General features: G+C 41.4%; 1 protein-coding gene across 3 annotated transcripts in view; it reads right to left on the bottom strand.

The window, feature by feature from the left end:
- Positions 1–19,820, bottom strand: part of ABTB3 (ankyrin repeat and BTB domain containing 3) — a 199,948-nt gene that overhangs the window by 88,079 nt on the left and 92,049 nt on the right. The window lies entirely within an intron of this gene.

Here is a 19,820-nt window from a genome sequence, read left to right as displayed (position 1 = left end):
TGTGTCTTCAGCAGCCCATACCCAACGACATGAAAAGGCATTACAAAACTCTATACTTCACCTCAAGACACTGGCATTATGCAGGTAAGGTAATATTCATATCTACTATACAGAGAAAGTGAAAGTGAAGCACTTTAACCTCAGGAGATCACCCTTTCTCTCCTGGAAAAAACAGAAGAGCAAATGAATAATGCTTAAAAATTGCAGAACTGAGAGCCTAATTAAATCATCCAAAGCAGAAAGCACCTCTCTGTGAGATACCAGAGCAGATGCTACAGAAAGACATGATAACAGAATTATATTACAAAATGCAATGGTGACATCTTTTTGTGTAACAAAGTTTCTTAGCAGAGCACAGTCTACTTAACTGGGATGCCCTCCCTATTAGGATCCCTCTAAAGGCAATAGTTTTTGCCTAATGATAATGAGTGGCAATCACTGCTGCTTAAAATAGCATACAAGTAACAGCAATTCAACTAAATTAGGATAGATTCTGCTAGCCCCAAGCAGTTAAGTGGTGCACAACCAAGTGGAACGTGGGATGGATTTGATTGTTCAGGTTATATATTACAAAAAAAAGAAGAATCAGAAAATTAAATCCCCCTAAACATATAAACTGAACTCCCAAATAACCAACTACAGTTTTACATTTATTTTTATGAGGATATAGGGAAAATAAAATCTTAAGTCTTGCCAAACTGAATTGCTAAACTTCAAAATCCTCAAAACCACGACAGAAACAACTACAAAAGCAGTAAACATGAAGCAAGCCAGTCCACCAGAGAAGCAATGGAGATCCATCTCCTCACGCTTATCCCCAAAGTCTTGCCCCAGTTTCCTAAAGTGATCTTTGTGATACTGCTGAGGATGCCATTTTCTGCATGCATCCACAGGCTGGACAGCCAACACGTGGGATGACAGCACAGTGAGGGGCAGCTGATGCCACAGTGAGGGCACTGATGGGCACCCTGTGCCTTCACCTCCCTGTGATTTTCACTACTGCTCTCTCCCTGTTGGCCACAAAGGGGCATTTTATCAACGTTGGAACAGGAAAACTGCATGCCAGCATACTCTGCTCAGTCACACTGTTCCACTGTCACAGTGACCATGAAAGTTCCAGTAAGAGTTGTGATTTTTTTTGGCAGGGAGATGTTAGAGCTGACATAGTGCGTTAATTTCACGCTGGGTACCATGAGTTTGAGATTACCCTGATCGAAGCTATGCTGCCCTAGAACTCATGATGTCTGGGAAAAAAGGTGTTGTCTTACTTTTTGATAGGAGGCATTCAGATACAAAAGAAAAGGGAAAAACAAATAAAAATGCCAGTAGAAACTTCCTTCTTTGCTACATGCAAATAAATATAACACTTTCAGCCCTCAGTGCGGCGACCCAAGAAGAAGCTGAGAGGTCACAGTGAACCTGATGGAAGAAAAGATCATGATGAATGTGTTAGCAGTACCAGCAAGTGAGAAAGTATGAAGAAATGCAGCTTTGATGGCACCCAGTTGAACCATGAGAGTACCTCTTGCAGCAAGACCTAAGACACACACTTCAAGAGGCAAGGACATGCACTGGTAGAAATGTGACCCTGGGAATGTGCAGGAGTACTAACTAATGCAAAAATGGGTTTGGCTAAAAACAAGCACAAGTTCCTCTTAGACTGAGAGCTCAAAGAAGGTCTGAGCCTTTGAGTCACCAAAAATGAGTAAGAATGCGTTAATGGGTTTTGTTTTACGGACAAACACCTGTCAGCTGATAACATCAGAATGAGAGAGGATTCAGTGATTCATAGCTTATAATATGCTTCCCCAGAGCCTGTAATCTCCTTCATTCATTACCTGGCCCCCTGAAATGCCCAGCCTGAAGTGAAGCTTTCCCCTTCAGAACTGTGATATGGGCACAGCCTGAGAGCCCCACAGTGCTGATACAGCATCTCTCCTGACTCAACCCTGTCTCCTCCAGCGTTTGACACACAAGGCACCAGAAGCTCTTTGGGCACTATCATGTATGAGCAGTGAGCTTCTTGTAACAATGCTGGTTTTGGCTTCTTGAGAAGACAGACCGAGTATCAAACTGCAAATGAGTAATCCCATGCAAGGATGTCATCTTCTGTTTTTGCGAGACCTACAATCCAAACAGGCTCATGTTCCAGGTACTGCAGCTATAGTAAAGCAGTACAAAATTCCTGGTCCAAAAGAGCATATTTTCCATTGCTTTCTCTGTGTGCCATAATCCTTTTGGAATCAGAAGACTTCAAGGGTCAGGCACATCATTCCAAAAGCACTCACATGCTTCTGTTTCTGAGCAGTTGCACTGATACTCCACCATACACTTGGCAAGAATACTTTGAAAACTCTAAAAACCACCTCTTCCATTTGTTTCAATATTTGCAGAGATTAGTATGCTTTTTACAGGAGAAGGAGTTGCTTGCCAAAAAGCCCTCCCTTCACTTTCTAACACCATCAGATAACCAGAACTCTATAAATAATACACAGCAGAGCAGACACGCAGTGCTGAGACTGAGCACGGGGCATTCCCATTGCAGGTACCAACTGCACCCTTCCCATTTCCTGGGTGGAAGCAGCTGGAAATGAGATTGAGGGGAGTGTAACAAAGCACCTGTGGTCTATGGAGCAATCACTTGCACTTTGGAGCCAGTTACATATGCAAAAGCTGATGTAAAACCTGATATATACAGCAGGAATAAGGATGGTTTGCAATTCCAACTGGTGAAAACACCTGACCATTCAAGGGTGAGATGACTGGTTGATGGGAGAATGACACCACTTCCTGCAGAGCTGGGTGCTTGCTCTTTGCTTTTTAAGTCACCTTCCATGAATGCCAAAACCTTGGACTCTGGCCCAGGCAATGCTACCTTAATATCACAAAGCTGCTAAAATCATCACCATCCTTCAATTCGAACAACTAAACCACCAACCCTAAAGGTTTCTGGGAAGGCACTAGGTATGTGTTTTAATGAAATAAATATAAAATAAATGAAATTAGTTAAGTCTGCAGTCAGTAAGCCATTGAACCTGAAAACACATGACACATAGGGGCTGCAAGGAAACCTATGAATACATGTGAACAAAATTATGCTACTGCTGTATGTTGACATGCCTCACCAAGAAAATGCAGGCAGCTCTGATGGAACTCTCACTGACTCTGGGTCAGGGTGTTAGCCCCCCAAGGAATAAGTTTTGGGTAAGCTGGAGTGTGTGGAGCCCACAGAAAAGTGTAAGTAATTAGAATTTCCTTTCAACTACTTGCACAGATGACTATCAGATTAGCCACTCCACCCTCACCATGAAAGCCCATGCTTAATGAAAGTAAATAATGATAAAATGGTTTAGAAACACAAGCTGCTATTTACTGGTTTTAGGGCAGTATCCCATCATTCCAAGAACTGACTATATTCCCTCCCAACCTGCTAAGGATGCACTAAGCAAACAAATTATCACAGCAGGATAAAACCACCTACCCACGAAGTTTATGATGCAGGATTACAGCAATCTCCTGAACTGCCAACAAGCCCTCAGCAGGACGTGCCCCACAGCTTCTGTGTGGTTTGGTACATCACCTGGGATACCCCTAGCAGGTGAGATGCCCCCACCTGTAAACACCTGAGCTCAGGGACTGATAGCCATGACCCGCATGGGACCAAGGTACCCATCCTCCCTCAGGAAAGGAGAAACTTCAGCATGTGCTTCAGTGGGGTTTTTGTCATGTATTTAAAGCCAAATACTCACCTGAAACTTTCACTGACTGGAAACCCTGGATACCAGCCAGATGACAGTCCTTTCTAAAAGTAATCTTTACATTCTTCCAAAATCCTCTTGGCTTACTAAATAGAAATTGACTGTTAATAGCACATGTTTTACCATTCAGTCCTTTGATATATAGACACCCACAACAATAAATCAGTTCTGACCAGTAAACGTTAATCTATATACATACATATATATGGCAAAATCATTACAGACAATGAAAAAAATTTACAAGAAGAGAGGTTAAATGTATGCTGCTAGCACACATTTATGATCACTTGCCCTACAGATTGCCTGGCTGAACCCATTTCAAATAATTCAGGTTTTATAGAGCTGATAGAAATGCTCTTCCCTACCCAGCTATAACACAAACTGTGTTCATGTGCATGAGCTCATTACATGGCTACTGGTTTATCCAAAAAAAAGACTTAAATTTATTTTATAGACATCTAATAGTTCCTTTTAATCCATGCAACGTAAGCATCCCTACATTCTGGATTTTACATGAAGATACAGAGTTTTATTCCTAAAATAGCTAGCACATTTTTTAAAATTATGTTCTCTATTACTTTTCCCAGAGAGAAATGGCTGCACATTTATCCTGAAAGTGATTAAAGGTCAAATACAGTTTTCATTTATGCATAATCTGAAATTTTGAACCTTTGCATTATTAATCTTCTCCTCTGCTTCACCTAGGAACTCACAGATCAGCACAGACCAACAAACACCAAAACCTTGTAGTACAGGGATATGTGACCATATCTATGTCAGAGCCTTCTCCAGAGCACTGAACAGACAGTAGTTAAAGAATAAACATGCTCACTATTTTATCTTAGTGGTTGAGTGTGGCTTCCAGCATGACTTTGACATGACGCATCTTATCCATCCTCTGCTTTGAATAAATGCCATTCCCCGTGGGCTCCCATCTTTCTACTTGTGTTCTTGCAGAGACTGAGACAAATCCTCAGCAGTGCCTTGGCTGCCCTGTGGAGCTGCCTCACCTCCAAGCACAGCTCCACCAAATACTAAAGCACCAAAACCAGGCTGAGGAACAAACCACGGAGCAGTTCTGCTCCCACAGCCTTGATTTTAGAAACATCTGCGACAACTCTGCTGAAACTAAAAAGAAAAAAAAAACCAAACAAAAAAACCCACACCACACACAAAAAGCCCACCACTAAGAAAAAAAGAAAAAAGCATTTTTAAATCATTCTGGGCTGACTGCCCTAGAATAAGCTAAATACTGCTGGACCATATCAGAAGCAACTGAAATCGGGGACATACAACAATACAGCAGGTATCTGTAATTGCCTCGCCAGTTACATCACATCTGCTGATTTTATCTAGCCTTCTCACTTTGAAGCAGACTGAAAGAAACCAAACAATGTTTGGAAACTTCCAGGCAGGGCTTCAGTGGGTCAGCATTACATAACTGATTGGCTGACTTAAGCAGCACTATATGCAATGAAGGACACAGAAACTGAATATAACACTTCAAAATTTATTCAAGTCAAAATCTTAGATAGGAAAGACACCAAAATTAACTGGTAAACCAGTAACATTAAACTCCACTTCCTTCAGTCACATACAGTCCCCAAATAGATGTGTGTTTGTGGCATCATGCAGGTGGGTACAGCTCCTAAGCTAATGAAAGTTGTACCTATTCCAATCACATTCTCTACGGACAGACACAACAAAATGCTCCCTGGTTTAGATTTCTTAATACTAACAATTATATGAAGCCCAGGGAATTACATGAGAACTATGAACTATGTAGTTCATTTTATTTGGGAAAGACATGGATTCAATGAGAACTACTGTTGTGCAGCATAAAAGCACACCATGAAATTTAATTGCAATGCACAACACTACAAGCAAGTTTTCACTGCCTCAGCTGCACGTCAGAAGGAAAAGGAACAAAAATAGAATAAATTTCCAATCTGAAAATAAAATAAATTTGTAATTACTTATTTTATTTCTGTTCTAGTGAAAAGGCAGAACCCTGCAGTTTAAATCATTTGCAGATTTGTGGTCTCCAGCCATGAGAGGACAACACACTACCATTGACACTAGCCACAGGGACCGCTACACAAGGCCAAGGGTGATCTATGAGCTTCATTAAGATATTTGAACAGAATTCATATATATATATATATATATATATATATATATGTATGCACACATACAATGTGAAATTAAAGCAGGCATTTGAATCCAGACTTCCCAGAGAGTACCCACTGTTGAAAAACTGCCACTTACTTTGAGCTCATTTGCTCAGAAATATGTAACCAGGGAAGCAATTCTTGCTGCTAAGAGCTGGAACAGAAGTCAGACTGGGCTGTGCAGAGAGAGGCTTGGAGGGCCTCCACATACACCGCTCTTGGTAGGTCTTTGCTGGAGCAAAAAGACAACATGCAAACGAGTCACCATGCCCTGTCCCCTGTTTATCTGTGCTTCCATTCCACCTCAAAAGTTAACAGGCCATGGGGTCTGACTCTTCTCCTCAATGTGTTTCGAGTGAGGGCTTAGCCACAGTACAGGGCTAAGGACACTGCCACAAAGGCATCTGACAGCTTCTGAACATGGTTCACAGAGCACCAACCCATCAGCAAGAAAATACCTTATTAAGTAAATCAATGCAATTTCTCTTACTGCTGTGGTCTTTTAAATGATGTTTTAATGCACTCAGAGACAAAAAATTACTAACTAGTCTGTGCACAGGCAAAGCTAAACTGTTCATTTTAAATGGGAAACTATCATTTTCTCTTGCACCATTACAGATATGTTACACAGATGCAACATGTGAAAGATATGTTGCACACAAGTCATCTTTTCTGATGCAAAGTTTGCATAATGAGAAAGTTCTTTTGTTCAAATTCTTCATGTTAATCATGTCTCTAAATGACTAACAATGGATTTAGTGGACACTCCAAATGGTTTGTTGTGTAAGAAAGTCGCTTCTAACCCTAGCAGATGTGGAAGCAACCTCCCTCTTCCCCACTTCTGCCAGTATGAGAACTGAAAGACTGCATTTATTCAGAGGAATTTTGACAAAAAAGGTAAGCATCTTTTTTTTTTCCACATAGAAATTGTTCTTGGTATTTCCATGGCACAAGAAAGCAGTGAAACTTATTCACTTCAAGTATCTAAAGCTCCTTCCTTGGGCAGTTTCATCTTTGTCCACTAAGCTTAGCTATGGAATTTGACATATTTCTATTTGGTTTCTGAAATCAATTCTGTTAACACACCACCCATACTGACTTATGACCATGGGGTCTCTCTCCACTCTGCTTAGGCAGCCGCTACTAGAAACCTTGAATTCAGAGCAAGCTTTATGGCCAACAGATAGGGAAAAAACCTCCAGCTCAAGTGATTTAAAGCAATGAGTGTAACAATCACAGCAAAAGCAATGACAATGTAACAGTTTGAAAGCCTTCAAAACCAGCGCTCAAAATTACACACACTGGGAATAAAGGTTTTACCCTCCACTGAACCTTATAAAGATTAAAAATTCTACCAGCTCACATTTACGGATCCCCAATAAACCTTGACTTTGCCCTGATCACAATGTGAACAACTGGAACTTCTGAGCCAAGTTTTTCTTCTTCAGAGACAGCTGGAAAGAGAAACTGAGGATCTGTCCTTTGTGTTTGGCTATGGATTGATTTTAAAGCTGCCACCTGGAAATTCCACCACTGGAGTTCTTAAGCTAAAATATATTTCAGAAGAGATCTGACCGAGAAAGGGCAAGTCCAGCAGCATGGCTTTCCCCTGCACACTCTGAGACAGGGAAACAAGATTCAAGTGTAGACACCAACTGCCCTGAACTAATTTCTCATGATCTTCAAAATCTGAATTGTTCATACAACAAACAATACAGTCTGGGGTTGGCACATCATGACAGGGGGTGAAGTAAAATATGACTGCTACAGACAGTGCTTGAAGATCTCGTAAGAAAACGAGGAAAATATTCTTGTGACAATTTCAGAATCATGGGAAATAGGCAGGATGAAGCAATGGCTTTCATGTGACATTCAAGTATGATTAAAACATCCTTAGGCACATAACTCAAGAGTCAGCACAGACTAATATAACGTAGAAAAGAGAGATAAGGAGCTCATGAACTCTGGTTTACTGATAGGACATAAAAGATTAATGCAAGCAGCAGTAAAGAAGGAAAACAATAAAACCATAAATGATGGGAAATAATTCTTACACTAACCCACTCTGCATGCTTTTGGGGAACAAACTGACAGCTGAGTGTGTGATAACATTCATGGGATCTACCATCCTCATAATTTCATGAGTTAACAGCAACTTACTGGGGTGTGTGGCAGCAACATGTAAGGACAGCTCTGTTGAAACAAACACCAGTTTGCATTTCATTTTTACTGTGCAGCACACCTTAATTCAGGTACTTCAAAAGCAGACTGACCAGGAAATCAGTCTGAAGCAAGCAAGGAGAGAGATTCAAAATAAAACAGAGACAGATTATGCATCCTGGAAACAGCCAGAACATGCAGACCTTCTTTGGATGAAGGCAACATTAAGGACAACAACTAAGGAAATGTCTCATCCAAAGACCAGAAACATATTAATAGAGATGTACTGCATCCAGCTCTAGAGTCTTCAACACATGCAAGACATGGACCTGCAGAAATGGGTCCAGAGGAGGTCACATATGACAAGAGGGGAACACTTCTAAGAAAACAGACAGAGAGTTGGTGTTCTATAACCTGCAGAAGAGAAGGCTCTGGTGAGACAAGAAGAATTGATTTAGGTTAGATATAAGGATAAAATTTGTTTATCATGAGGGAGGTAAAACATTGACAGAGCTTTCCCAGAGGGATGGCAGATGTCCTACCCCTGGAAACATTCAGGGTCAGACTGGATGGGGCTCAAAGGATTCTGATAGAGCTTAAGATGTCTCTGTTCATTGCAGGGGGTATGAAAAGACGGCCTTTAAAGGTCCCTTCCAGCCCAAACTATTCTGTGATTTTATGAATCTAGACTGGGTGGAAATATGTTTTTGTTGACTTTCAGCTGGATAATGGCAGTTTATCTACTGACCATGAAGCCTTCAGGCCCTTCCAAGTCCTAGCTTGTGCAGCCCATCAGCCACACAAACTCCTGCAAGCACCTAAGCCACCACATTTCCCCTAAACTAAGAGCCCCATGGTGTCCCACCTTGTAGTCCAGGTGAAAGATACTTGGCTAGTAACAACAAGGTTGTCTGGCTAATACCCTAATACCTGTTTTGCTATCAAATTCAGATTCACGTAGGACACGCTGGAAAGGCTGTTGCTAAGCTGGGCAGACCCCAGAGTTTTGGATATGCAAGGTGACTGCAAGCTGCCTGCTGCGCTGGAACTCAGCTGATGACACACACCAGTGAACTGGCTGCCTGTGGAAATCCTGTTCCAGCGACAGCTCCCCACCAGTGCGGCTGTGCCTGTGCCAACACCCGCTCTTTATCCAATTCCCTCCATTAGTTTCTTTTGGCTGCTAACCAAATCTCCACACGCCACAGCCTACAGCTGGGAATCTGCGAGGGTGGCCAGGGAACAGCAGGAAGGCTGATGACACAGCCACACCACTGCCAGCCCAAGAGAAGGGAAGCCAGCCCTGCCCTGAGCAGGGCTGGCTCCTCATTGCTGCAGGAGAGCTTTGCAGCCACCCCAGGCTGTGAGAATGACTTGTCCCCCTGAGGGACGTACGTGACATCCGTAGGCGCTGTGTGGTTTGCGGGCTGTGGCTGCAGGCAGGCACGCACAGGAATGGGCACGGCTTACGGCTCGTGCAGCTGCACGTGTGGGTGAGCATCCTCTGGCTCAGGGGAGCCACCAGCACAAAGCAGCCCTTGAGTTCATAAAGCACATTGATGGGTTTGCTTTAGCACCACAAACTGAGTGCTACTGCAAATGACTCCCATAAAATGAGATACATTGCTGTAATAAAGGAAACAATATTTACTAAGATACTTAGAACTCTTATTTTCAATATATATCTACAAAGCAATTAACTAATATTAGAGCATTCGTTTCCCTCAGGCCTCCATGACTCCAGTGGGTATGGTTAGACCTCTCAGTTTACACAATTAAGGTGTACTACTTCCAATCTGCTGCCTTGAACAGGAGCAGATGTATCAGTACCTGCAACAAAACCACAGTTCAGGGGACTTAATCCATGAGCCCAACCCTGCCTGGCCTCCAAAAATACCAATGCACACTCCTGCTTATCCCTGTGCAAAACTAGTGATGCCATGGAAGCTTGTTTCAGTCACATTTAGAAAGCACCTTGAGAAGCACTATGCCACATAAGCAGTTCCCTCAGCAGGTTTTATCAACAAACCAATTCTCAAAAGAAAACTCTGAAAATGGGAGTGCTCTTTTAAACATGGGCAGATGACTTGGCCTTCATGGTGCTCATTTAAACATGGGCAGATGACTTGGCCTCGGTAGCAGAAGGGGCACAGGCTCTGCTCCTTGGGAGCATTTCAAAGATTACTTGGCTATCCAGCGGTGAAAATGAAGTGCTCTTAAAATAAAATGCTCCCCTCACCCAGCACTGTGACTTTAATAAATCCAGATGTATAATATTTCAATTCTTAAAACTGCGCCTTGGAAAAAAAAAAAAAAAAAAAAAAAGGCAAAAGAAAACTGCAAGGACAAAAGCACACTCTATATTCATTAAAGAGCTCACCAAACTGCACAGCCTGCCCAGGAGAGTGAAAGGGGGGGAAACCCCAAAACAAAAGTACAGACATTTCAAATCATACAGAACAACATTCAAGGGCAGTGAAATGTTAGGAAGTTGCTTAGTTGAACTGTTTAACAGTCTCAAAGATACTTTAAAACATTTCATTACTGGGAAAACCAAATGTCAAAAAGCTCCCAAACTGGCCTAAAAATAAAGAATTTTTTAATGAGTAAAACTGGAGTTCTTTCATTTGCTGTTTTATTTCCACAGCTTTCAGCACACGCTCTGCTCTAGTCATGTTGTCAAACTTATCTCTTCAAACAAGAAAAACAGAAAACACACTCTCTTGCATGTCAGAGCAAAAGTCCTCAAGAAAGCCCAGGAATCCAGGAGCTGGAGCTTTAGGAAAACTATCAAACAGGCAGAGAACTTTACTGACCACATCAGACATGGTTCTTAACTGGATCCTCACTGGTATCCCAGCCATTCAGTCTGAGATTTTTAGTAGCACCTTTCATAGATTTACAGGCCATAAATCTATCAAAGCCTTCTGCTTTTCTTTCATATTTTTGGGGGGTGGGGGAGGGGAAGATAAGGAGAATGCCAAAGAAAAGCTTGTATTGTCTGCTAGGAAAAGAGAAGAGTGAAAATAATTAATTGCTACAGAAAGAAATCTGTATTGACAGAGTTTATAAAAATATAGAGTAATACACATAGAATTCATGCAAAAGTCCCAAAACAAGAGATTATTTCTCACAAGTTGTTTCATGATCTTACCATTATTTCTTAAATCACTCCAACACTTTGAGCTTTAGTGATATGAAAACAGAAGAGAGCCCTGCAGGTTTGGGGACAGGGGCAGAACCTGGGGGCCAAATGCCAGAGCAGGGTCCCAACACCTCTCACTGCTGGAGCTGCTTGGTGGGACTGGAGAGCCCAAGTGCTTTGCAGAATCCTTGTCTATGTCCTGCTTTGAATACAAACATGCCACAAAGGACTTAATAGAAATTAGTAATTGCATAAACCATTGTGATTTTAAGTATAACACAATTTGAAAATTTTGGCTTGGATGTCACAGCAGTTCCTTGCTTTCAGCTAATCCTATAAACATAAATGCATCATCCTTTCATTCTTTAGGGAAGTTTAGTAAAAACCCCAAGAGACAGTGATAAATGACTTTAACATGACCATGGATTCAGCAGAATATTCTAAACCAGATGAAGCCTGCAGGAAACAGCTTTCAGACAAGGCAAAACAAATACTGATTTTATCAGCAGCACAATAAAGATTACTGATGGTGGGACATTCTTATTCGTCAACTCACCTGCTTTTTGGCTTTTTAAAATCCTACCATAAAAACAAAAATAATATACCAGTTCAAGTTCTCCATCACTACAGTGATAAATAAGAAGCAACAGAAACAGAGTCACTGAGATGCCCACTGAGTAAAACACTTGGGAAAATCTGGTCCCCTCTTTCTTTTTTGGGTTTAACTAGGTCTCATCAGCAGCTTGCTAATCACTACCTTCCAAAATCCCAACGGGAAGTAGTGGATGCCAGGAGAGCCATCCAGAAGGTGTGCAACCCATCCAAACAAGAGGCAGAACACACTTACCTCTGCAAAGCCTTTGTTTAACCACCTCAGCTGAAAACACATGCAAAGACAAGTATTTACAAGCAATTTAACCTAAAATTTATCTGGGGTTTGTCAGTCTTTGCTGGAAACAACATTTGGAAGCCATACCCAGCCTCAGTGATGGGTACTCAAAAAAGGCTGGCAAGATTTAACATAGTTTGCTGATAATATTTTTAAAAATGTTTTTCTATGTCATTTTATGTAAACTGCATCAAGTTCTGTAAACTTTTCTTTAGTGAACTCAAAGAACTGATTTTAAGAAAAAAACATGAAAGAAAAATATCCATGAAAATCTGAAAGAGGAAGGGAGAGAGCAGTTTGACCTGAAAGCTCATGTGTTGACCAGATTTGTACTGTAAGGCTAATCACTGAGGAAAGCACCGAATGGCAAAATTCACTCATCATAAACTTCAGAGATTTTGAGAAATCACTTGACAGACTCCATCACTATTCACTCTGGAACATCTTGAAGTGTTAGGCTTGCCAACAAAAATAACTACATCATCAAGCTTTTATACCAAGCTGCAGCTTGAAAACTTGGAGATTTAAGTACAGGGTTCAACACAAAGGCTGGTGTCAGATCAGCAAGAAATCACACACTCCTATAGCTGGGCACTGCAACAGACTGTATTAGGAAAACAAGCATAAGTGTAACAATATAAGGTTTAGCAACAGTCCTCTTTAAAATCTGGCCATTGCATCTGTCCTCAAGTCCTCCAAGTGTACCCTACCCAACACACAATGCTGGTAAAGGCCAACAGCTGGGTCTAGCACTGGAGGATGGTGAGGTCAGCACGCTGCTGCAGAGGGAAAAGCGTAATTAGAACACAACTTCTATGTTAGAAGTGATCCAGTTTATACAGTAACTGTGTGTGATTCACAGTCACCTGGGATAATTTCACCAACTGAGAAGAGAGCATTTCTGCTTAGCATCTTCAATGGGATTCACTAATCTAAAAAAAAAAAAAACCTATCTACACCTCAAACTCTTGAAGACTACAAGTCTTCAATTCAAAATGTTATTCCTGCTTTGATATACAGACAAGGAAGCTGCAAATCCGTGAATGGTAGAGACAGATCACATTTGCTGTTAGAAGCAAATGTATCACAAAACCCTGGGTATAGCATAAAATGAATTGATAAAGAGGTATAAGGATTTACTCCAAAGGCTGTCTCTTATCTGTAGGGTTACCCAGAAAAGAGGGTGGAAACATTTGGCAAGTACAGTGGGGATTAAGCAAAAGGAGACGGGGGACCTGGAGAAAGTGGAAATTACACTGGAAGTTCTGCAAGCACAGGTGGATTTTTGGAGTAACTCCTTCTGATCTTCAGCTACACAAACAGACAAAAAGCTGCATCATTAGATCCTGGCCACAGCAATACAGAAACACCAAAAAGCTGTAATTTTATTCATGCAATGGAATCTACCCTTGGAACTTTACACCGATCAGGCTTTGCCAGCTGATAGCCCCACCAGCAGGACTTGGCAACACCAGCACAGATCCAGCCTGCCCTATGCCCATGCCCAGCAACCAAGGGCAGCCAGTGCACTGTCACACATGTGAAAATACAACCCTTGGAAAAAATACTCATCAAAAACTGCCCACAATTAAGTATGTGGGGGAATGGCAATAAATCTGTCCCCCCATATAACTGATCTTCACTCAAAGAGAAAGGTTTTATAGAACTGAAGAAGAGATGAGGCACTTACCAACTAGAAATGAGATGTGACATGAAGGGATTCCTTCTTTTCTGTTCTTAAAATTTTTATGTTTCTCTAAATACTTTGCACACACATACTATCTCTCTTTGTTGTAAGGTTGTAAAACAGAAAGGCTTATTTTAAAAAAAGACTGATTTTTTTTACAGCAATGTACATCCCTCTAAATGGCAAAAGAACTCTATACCTTATAACTTATTGCATCCACTAACAATCCACTAGTGTTAAAGTGACCAGTGTGAGCATGACTTGGACAAAAATAAAACTTCACAGCCCAATATTACATGGCTGACAAAAATTGCACATATTTTAAGATATGCACTAAATACAAACCAGAGAATCCTAAAACCTTGGAAAAAGCCACACACATGCAGGAAAACGATTGTACTCATCAATATATAGGTAACAAAATAAAGAAACAAATCTTCTGGGCTGATAATTCACAAAAGTTACAGGAAATTCTACACACAGCTCAATCAGAAACCATAACATAGAAACAAGTTAGTTACTGTATGTCCAAACCACACTAAAGGAAAATTAAAGTCTCAAAGTCATGTATTTCAGAACTAAGAACTGCCAGATTAGATTTACTACTGCAGTCATAGTTTTCTTCTCTTGTGCATGCACCCTGCCACATATGGTTTTATTCCAATGCCATGTTTTGATTTTGTTGTGTTTGGGGCTTTTCCACAAAACTGAGAGAGACCCGCAAAAATTACTGTAAAGTTGGAAGAAAAGCAGAAATAACAGGATATTACAGTGATAAGTCCCTCATTCTAGAGAAAAAACAATAACAGAGAAAGAAAAAGTAACCAAAACACCTGCTGTGTTTCTTTGTCCTCCTGTCACCGAGATAGATGGCTTCACATCGATGTGTTTGCAATGTACACTTAGCCACCCTTTCTCTGGCTGAACAGCTACAATGGTACCTTCTCCTGGGACAAAAAATAAAAACCGTAACATATTTTCCATCTGTAACAGGTAATATTCCAGGCAACCTGGAAACACAGGACAAATCTGCTTTTGTAAAATACTGCTTTGCAATGCCAGAGTTTTTGTTCACCTTATTTTTCTTCCTGTTTGGCTGTAGGACAGTCAAACACACAGGAAAACCCAAAAAAGGAAGCATCTGAACCTACTCCTCACACTTTATTTGCTCAGCTTTAAAACGATATCCCCTCGTTAGAGAACATCTCATTAAACAGCACATCTGGGTCATTGTGCAGATTCTCTGCTCTAACAGGCAGCACAAAACCCCAGAAAATTCAGGGACTGCTGATGTCCAAGAGCTTTCTCTTTGCTGCACTGAGCAAAGATTTTTCTGCTGTCTCTAAGGACCCTGACGCCAAGAGGTTGGGAGCCTTCAGTTTGTTCTCTCCATCATTAAGTCGCCAAGGGGAAGCTCTGTCTTTCACTATCAGCATCATTAGCACTTCCTGGTGACTATGAATTCAGTTCCTTGAGTCATCTCTCACAGCTCTACTGCTAAAATCCTCCGAAGGAGCTTGCTGACTCCTAATTCACAGTAAAAATGTTTGTATTACTAAGTTATTTAAGAGGACCTTTACATGGCACAGACAGCACGTGTTTCAAGGGTGAGGTTCACCAACCGAACAGGATGATGAGCATTACACAGTGCAGCCATCATTCTTTTTAACACCTGAAGGACCACTGTGTGTCCATACATCCCAAATCTCACGTTTATTTGAGGTCAGAAGCAGGGGTGACTGAATCTAGACTGACATTTGTGCTCTCAGTGGTAATTCTTTGGTCATTTAATGATCCTCTCTGACCTTCCCACATGATCACTCACATGAACTTCGCTTTGCTGGAACAGTTACTGAATAAATCAAGAAAATCTGAGAAGGTGCAAGAAAAGAAAGCAAAGTGTCCTAATGTCCCTAATGTCATTTCCCTCCCTGAGCACCACTAACACAGAAAACAGGACCCTACTTGTAGTTCCAAAGGCAACAGACATTAAAGTGCCCTTCTGATCTTCTTCCACATATTTCTGTGTGAACTCCCAAGCTCAGGAACTCTCAGCTAATATTGACAACAGACCAAGTGAACATTTAGGGCATCATAACCTTAGAAGGTATATGTTTCCAGACCAAAAGGGGGTTTCAAGACTGCCTACACCACAGTAGACCTTTATGGATGTATTTAGAGCATGCACATAGTAAACAAACAGCCCCAAGTGTCAGACAAACTATTGAACTTATGTTCTGAAATAAAGAGGAGATCCTGGAGTTCACAGCTTCCCCATGAAACAGCAGCTGGATGTTGCCACAATGCTGGTGCACGTGCTTCAGGACATCAAAAAAACCAAATCTGATACCCACAGCAGGAACAGAACACCATCTTGCTTAAGTAGACAAGGAAGCACAACTTAAAAACTCCCGCCTGAGATTCAAAGCATCTTAATAAAGCAGCATGCATACATGTAAAAGCAAGATGTTCTAAACCTTAGAAAACACCCCTTTCAAAAGTCTTTATTTTGTTTTCTAGAACATGTACTTTGACCCTCATGTCCTATGCCCTACTTTGTTTTGATATTTTCTTTTTCATTCAGAGAAAGAGTGGCTCAGACTTGGAGAGAGCTACCCACATCAATGGTCTTTTTGCACCTCAACAGTACACAAGAGTAAATATTCCAAATGTTCTCCATCCCTCCCTCAGAGACCATGTCCTCTCCTAGCTCCAGATGTGTCCTCAATAATCAAACCAGCATTTCTCCATCTGCTTATGGTGGCTCCTGGATAGGGACAGAGACTGTCTCCCATCCACACAAACAGCCAGGCAGTGGAATCTTCACAGGCTGGGGAGCAGGCAGGCCAGCCAGGCCATCAGCAGCTCTGCAGGGGACTGGCATTTTTTTGGGAAGGTGCTGTGAAAGTACCAGGGCAGCTGGCACAGGGAAGGGACTTCTGCCCGTGGCTTGAACCTCTTAGCAGCTAGCCACTATGTCAGCTATGACCACCTGAATTCAGGATGCCAAGATCCTGATTGGACCTGGCACGATCCCAGGGGAACAGCTGGCCCATGGTACCTGTGCTTCATGAGCTATGCTGAAGTAAGAAATGTTACAAGTCGGGCCAAATCCTCAAAGTTAAGAGGTGTTTTTCTCAGCCCACAGAATACTGAGGAGGCCATTCATTAGCTGCAGCCTTCACCCATTAGCTTTGTAATCTGCAAAGGCAAAATACTGCTGAGTACTCACATTAGCAGGAAGTCTTAATGAGAGTAAATGCTGGGAGCATGTCTCAAGAAAACCAATTTCCTAGCTTAATTTGGATAAGGTGAACCTGACAAGATATTGCAGTTATACTTAGTCTGTCGTACATACAAGCTTAGTGCAGGTGGAGGCTGCTGGCTTCAAACCTGGGGCTACTACTTTTACAAGGAGTCTACTCCAGTAGACATCAATCATTTTCCAGCAGATTAGGTTTGCTCATCCCTCAGAAGGAGGTCAGGGAAAGGCAAGATATATAAAAAGCACAATCCCACACCTGACATGCTCCTAGAGAAGGGATGCATCTTCCTAGTACACAGCTTACAAAAATGGGCTTTTCTAACACTTATAAAATTTCAATCAACTACAGAAGAATTTTACATTTCAACCTCTTTTTTTTTTTCCTCTTGCACACCCAAACCAAAATAATTAAATCTGACAAGAAACATAATTTGCCTTTATGTCTGCAGTTGGGCATGGGGCTTCTACTGGCACAAGTATCTGGTATCTCAGTCGATGGTAACACAAAGTTGAAGGATCTGGTAAGTTTAGCAGAAAAGTGCAGCTGATGCAAGACTAAGAAATTGTGGTGCAGGCTTTAAAGGAATATGGTCTTGAATTCCTAAACACTACCTGTCACACACATTTCCATCATCATTTCTTTTCTTCATGTACAGAAAAGTAACTTGAATAATCAGGAAACCTGTTTTCCGTGCAAACACAAGGCAGGTTCACATATTCAACGAAGAATGGCTTTCAGAGTATTCTGCCTATCAACAGACATGGACTCTATTCTCAACTTGAATAAACCCTAAACTTTCAAAATCAACCTCATGAGGAACACAGAGTCTTCCACCCTGAAAACACACGCATATGTATATTTTTGCTTAATTGAACTGTTATTCATACATATAGATGTTTGCAGAGCTGAGGCCTCTACCTCTTTGTATTCAAGTTGCTTGACAAGTAAAATGTAAATGAGGTGATGTGCTGAAAATGCAAATCATGTATTATTGATAAAAAGTCACCATTCAGCACCAGGATATAAAGAGAGAATACTGATGCCTATACTGAAAGAAAGGAGTTTGAAAAATAGAGAATTTTAAAAATCTTTTATATTTTCTATTTATTTCTACCTCTTAAACCTTTTTCTCTTTGTTATCCCTCAAAATGGAACACCTTGCCTTGTTTGCCAACTTCAGACTGCAGACAGATCCTGAGACACTATTCTGCCTATCAAGATGTGCTTTTCTCTACATGATATTAAAAAAATCCCACAGAAGGCACCAAAACGGGGCCATAGCAAAGAGGTGAGAGAGGCAGGAGAGACTGCTGTGCTCAAAAGCTCTGTTTTGTTCAGCCGCATATTTTTCTCATTTGTTTAGTCTGAAATTCCTCCTTCAGCAACTCTGGATTTGTTACTTTTTCAGAAGGCATCGAGAACATCTGGACTCCATATGGCTCACGCCTACTCTTTGCCAAATGAAGCTATATTCTGTTTTCTAAACCCTTTATTTCTCCCAGCACTGCCACCAACGGGGTTTTAAATATCTCCACAACGGACTACAACATAACCTCAGAATCACTCAGCTTGTTGACACAAATTCCATGGTGCCGCATTAACTGCCCCTGGGTTTGCCAGCATGTTTTGCCTTATCTTCTTCACCTTTTTCAAGATTATGGTAATACAAAGGAATGTGTACTGAGATGGCAGTTCAGCAGTTATGCCACCTGCACTCAAAAAAGCCACCTCACCAAGATAAAGGAGGGAGACAGCTTATCCTGATGGTCCTTGCAGAAAAAATTGCACTTCTATCTAGAGTTAAATATTTTCTTTGGTCTTTTTTCTTCCAGCTCTTCATGGAGCTACCCTGAGTTTTCTTTCAAGAGGTTAATGATTTTCTGAAGCTCGAATCCTGGGGAGCATGTTATAACCTTATAAAAGTATTTCCATCTCCATTGGCCAAAAAAACCAAGAAATACAGCTCTTTTTTGCCCCCTCCTGCTAGACATTTCTACATTGCAGTCCCTTACAGGCCTTTCTCATTATCTACTGCTGCTAGGACTGCAGCTACCGCAGCTGGGGCTGAACTCAGGTTTCTGCCAGTCAAATTACTGACCCAGAGGTTGTATCACCTTAAACCTTGACACGGGGTTGTTTTGCTGCTCCTTGCTCTTCTGGGCGGTTGCAGAAAAACAGAAACACACCACTTATTATTTGGGTGCTGTCCAAATCCAAATAGGATTTGAAATATTGTTTCCATTCTAGAATAATTGGATATCTGTATCTTTTTCCTGCTCTACAGCAAGTTGATTTGGAGGTGTTAATCTTAGCAAAAATAATTGGCAATCTATACTTTTTCCTGCTGTTCACATGTTTGATTTAGAGGTGTTAATCTCAGCAAGGAATCCACTCAGGTTCTTAATACTGAAGGAAATACCAAGCCCTGGATCCCAAAAACTATACAATGCACCTGTCAGTGTTAGAGATGTCATGGTTTTCCCTGAACTATTAAATTTTGCTTTGTCATTAATAAATGTCATCTCAGTATTCAGGCAGTAGCCTGAAATGGGAAAGCCTGGGGTCCACTTCTACCAACTCCTCAAGAGGCCTGAGACAAAGCAGCTGTGACAATGTCTAACCTCCAATCTCCTCCCACCCCACATCTGCCCACGGGATACTGGGCTTGCAAAGAAAGGAGACAGTCTTTCTGAATGCAAGAAATGTTCCTACCATAATGCAACCAGCAGCAGCAGAACCTTTTG

Source organism: Haemorhous mexicanus, chromosome 5 (assembly GCF_027477595.1).
Source record: "Haemorhous mexicanus isolate bHaeMex1 chromosome 5, bHaeMex1.pri, whole genome shotgun sequence".
NCBI lineage: Eukaryota > Metazoa > Chordata > Aves > Passeriformes > Fringillidae > Haemorhous > Haemorhous mexicanus.
Note: the sequence above shows the minus strand (reverse complement) of the source record. Positions and strands in the feature narration are given on the sequence as shown.